Below are 4489 nucleotides of genomic sequence, written 5' to 3' on the forward strand. Positions count from 1 at the left end.
CTTTGGCATCCATAGAAGGCAGCCCCACTACAGTGGAAAGTCTGCTCCGCATCAAAGCCACCCGTTTCTGTTTTTTTGTTTTTCATTACACTCACAGAGCTCTTTATTCCCAGTCTCCCTGAGCCCTTGAATGCTCTAAATGCCACCAGTGTTTACATTTTTTGTCCAGCCTACAGTCCTTTCCTGCTTAAGAACCATAAGCCCCATCTCTTTCGTCATGTGGCCAACACACCCTGCCTCCTTCCCCTTCCTCTGGCTCCTCTTCCGACCTTTGACTCAGTTACACCCATCCTGACTGGTAATGCAGAAGGGAGCATCCGAAATGTCTCAAGTCCTTGCCAGTGCCCTCTAGCATGGTTCTCCTTATGCAGAGTGAGACTGTTCCAGTTCCTCCAGTAGCCCCAGTCACCAGTATGTCCCAGTACTGAGCCCTTGCTGCTAAGGAGCTTGAGAAACATTCTCTCACAGTGATGAGTCTGTCTCCCCTGAAGTCTACTGCACTACTTACAATTCTTGTCCCCAGCAAACAGGGGTCAAAAAATAAAAGTAGTGATGGTCAGATTTTATATATATATATATATATATATATATATATATATATATATATATATATATAAATTTGGAGAGGTTTCGACACAACTCTTTCCTCAACTAAAGTAGCTCAAACCCACCTAACAATGGTAGGTAGAAAAATGGCAACAGTTACATTGGGGACAGAAAAGCCATTAATAGAATGTTTGAGTGATTCTATTAAAGTATGCTAAAGTGAATTTTCCAGAGAATTGTCCTTCATTTCATAAGGGAAAAAAAATCTCTAAAAGATTAAGTCATACCACCTCCATAAGTTGTGACTGGATTCATTAATCCTGCCACTCAACAAAAATATTTGCTCTCTGCCAGGTCTAAGAACTGAGCTGTTTTGGATTTAAAGCATTGAATAAAACACACGTGGTACCGGCCCCAAGAAGTTCACAGGCCAGTAGAAGTCTACACATTGGTTGCTTCGATCACCCAAGTAGATCACAGTGGCCAGATGACACTGAAAGGAAAAAAAACAGCCTCCACTGAGTACTTTGTTGTGATATTTAGCAGTAAGCCTTGCTCAGGCTGCAAGCTGCAAAGCGTCTGCCTCTGCATTACTACCTTGCCAACAGGGGGCGCCACTGCACACCTGGGCAGAGACCAGCCAGGTCATGCTTGATGGGTTTTCTATAGAAAAGGGGGGGAGGGGTAGAAATTATTTTTCATCCGCTTATAAGCTTGGGAACATTCCAAGAGGGACCAGCACTCTGATGTACACAAAATCTTATTTAAAATTCAAAAATGATGGTGAAAATATGTCTGATTGTTTCTTCTCTGAGGAATAACAGAAAGTCAGGGAGGGAAGATTTTTTGTTCGGGGTAAGTAGTTAATACCAGCCCCATGCTCTGACCTCATGGGTCCAGAGTTCCTGCTTTGGAGGGTACCACGACATAAGTATTTACAATGCAAAAAAAAAAAAAAAAAGTTCATAAAGAAGGCTTTTTTGACTGGTATTTTCCTTCTTATTTGGGAGTCTTCATAGAAACATTAAGCTCTACTGCCTTTTGATCACATATGCACACATGTGTGCACCCACCACACATGCAAGCCCACATGCACACCTAAATCAGTATTAAATGATACATGCACATCTGGATCCACTGGTAGGTTTGTCCATCTTTCTTTCTCTCTTTCTTTCTCTCTTTCTCTCTTCCTTTCTTTCTTTGTTTCTTTCTTTGTTTCTTTTTTCTGTCTTTCTTTCTGTCTTTCTTTCTTTCTTTCTTTCTTTCTTTCTTTCTTTCTTCCTTTTTTCTTTTCTTTTGCTTTAGTCCAGACCACAACAAAACCAGCAGCGCAAAACCATGAGCAGAGGGGCAGTGCTGAAGGAGCTCTCCCAGGGGAATTGTGATTTAGAAATCATGTCCCTGAGCTCCACTTGTTCTGCCTCTCTGATCCTGTTTTTCCCTCATTCTCAACACAATGTAATAGTTTGTCATACCCTAAAGGGGGAAAAAGTCCCAACCTTACTTCAAAGCACAGAGACTACACAGCAACTTAAAAGAAATGATCAAGCAATTTGGTATGAAAATAAGTCAAACTGGTTTTAAAAAAAACCCAAAACAAAAACAACAAACATAATTTGAGGCCTATTGAATGAAGCAGAAGAAATAATTGCGCCCCCTCCCCACTCCCAGCGTATTATTTTGGAAGAAAATTGGGCCTTTGTGAGGAATCCTGAGTTTGCTAAGTGTGGTCAGGTGACTGCAACAGGCGAGTAGAGACACAAGATTCCTGGCCCCTTCTTCAAACTGCAAATGTCTGATGGGATGAAAACCTCCAAGAAAGCCAACTATTTTTTTTAGATTTATTTATTTAATGTATGTGAGTACATTATACTGGTGAGACACACCAGAAGAGAGCATCAGATCCCATTACAGATGGTTGTGAGCCAGCACGTGGTTGCTAGGAACTGAACTCAGGACCTCTAGAAGAGCAGTCAGTGCTCTTAACCACTGAGCCATCTCTCCAGCCCCGAAAGTCAATTATTTACCGTGGGTCTCTTTGTCTGTAAGATCAGTATGACATTTATAAGATGGTTTTTAAACTGTTGATCCCTGTAGGGTCCTCTGCAGAATCATCCTGCTGCTACCTGGATAAGTTGATGAATGGGCAATGAATGAAAAAATAAGACAGGAAGGAGACTCTAATGAAAAGAAGCTGTTTAATTGGATCAGTGTCCACAAAATATGCGCAGACTGAGTTTCTAGTAAACATAGAGCCCAGCCAGCCACGGCCTCGCAGTGTCAAGCTGTCGAGGAGCTAAGGAGGGAAGCTACGGGAAACCCTGTGTCAGAAAGGTGAGACAGCTATACAGAGGGAGCAATGAGATGTGAGCTGGGATGAAGGGCAGAAGGAACAGAGGAGAGAGGTAGTTATATTCTTCCTAATATTGTTATTGATGTGTGAGCGCCTGCTCTACATGGTAAGGTCAGCATCAACCATGCTTCTGGCATAATTTGTTAAACGCAGGGCCTCCCTGTCATAGTTTGTTAATTTAGTAAGTGACAAAGTCCCACGGAGGAAAATCAACCAGAGATCTCAACACGGGAAGAAGTAGGAAAGATTCTGGGCAAACGGCATATCCCATAAAGACACTTGAAGCAAATGAAGTGCAGATAGTCTGAGCAGAAACCAGAGAAAGATACCCAGGTTAGAAAAACACTCAGAAGGTACTAGACAAGCAACAGCCGTGGCCATTAAGATACCCAAAGAAAGAGCACCAAGGAACTGGGATTAGAGAGAAGGCAAGATCCAATACCCAAGGTACAATTCACAGGCCACATGAAGCTCAAGAAGGAAGACCAAAGTGTGGGTGCTTCAGTCCTTCTGAGGAGGGGAACAAAATACTCACAGGAGCAAATATGGAGATAAAATGTAGAGCAGAGATGGTCCCACCTGGAGATTCATCCCATATACAGACACCAAACCCAGACACTATTGTGGATGCCATGCTGACAGGAGCCTGATATGGCTGTCTCCTGAGAGGCCCTGCCAGAGCCTTACAAATACAGAGGCGGATGTAAGCAGCCAACCATTGGACTGAGTGTGGGGTCCCCAATGGAGGAGTGAGAGAAAGGACTGAAGGAGTTGAAGGGGTTTGCAACCCCATAGGAAAAACAACAATATCAACCAACCAGCCCCCCAGGGCTCCCAGGGATTAAGCCATCAACCAAGGAGTACACATAACTCTAGCAGCATATGTAGCAAAGGATGACCTTGTCAGGCATCAATGGGAGGAGAGGTCCTTGGTCCTGTGAAGGCTTGATAAATGCCCCAGTGTAGGGGAATTGAGGGCAGGGAGGTGAGAGTGGGTAGGTGGGTGGGTGGGTAGAAGAACACCCTCATAGAAGCAGGGGGAGGGAGGATGGGATCCAGGCTTTCCAGGAGCAGGGGCAACTGGGAAAGGGGATAACATTTGAAATGTAAATAAAGAAAATATCCAATAAAAAAATCAAAAAAAGAAAGAAAGAAAGAAAGAAAGAAAGAAAGGAGAAAAGGAGGAAAGGAAAGAAAGAAGGAAGGAAGGAAGGAAGGAAGGAAGGAAGGAGGAAACAAAGAAAGAAACAAAGAAAGGAGGCCAAGGGTGAGAGCTTGGGGAGGACTGCTTCCCAGTGGTCTAGTCTGGACAGGACAAGGCAACTGTACTCACGAACTCACAGCAGTGGTGGATGCTTGGCAAAGACTTGTGCAAGATCATGTCAGGTAACATCTCAGCACAGAGGGAGGGGGCTCAGGAGCCCCAGCTGTCACGGACCGGGATTTCTCGCTGGGGTCCCCTATTCTGTGGGACTAGGGATTTTGGCCAGGTGTGTACGGGATTCGGCTTTTGACAAACAGACTACACACGGGTGGTGTAAAATCTGAGTGGTTTTTTTTTTTTTTAAAAATGACATGAGGCTTTTACAA

General features: G+C 43.8%; 1 long non-coding RNA gene across 1 annotated transcript in view; it reads right to left on the bottom strand.

The window, feature by feature from the left end:
* Positions 1 to 731: 731 nt before the first annotated feature.
* Positions 732 to 4489, bottom strand: part of LOC116094327 — a 9856-nt gene continuing 6098 nt past the window's right edge. Inside the window, exon 2 of the long non-coding RNA XR_004120047.1 lies at positions 732 to 1039. This is a non-coding gene — a long non-coding RNA (uncharacterized LOC116094327). The remainder of the gene's footprint in view (positions 1040 to 4489) is intronic.

This window comes from Mastomys coucha, unplaced genomic scaffold (assembly GCF_008632895.1).
Source record: "Mastomys coucha isolate ucsf_1 unplaced genomic scaffold, UCSF_Mcou_1 pScaffold16, whole genome shotgun sequence".
NCBI lineage: Eukaryota > Metazoa > Chordata > Mammalia > Rodentia > Muridae > Mastomys > Mastomys coucha.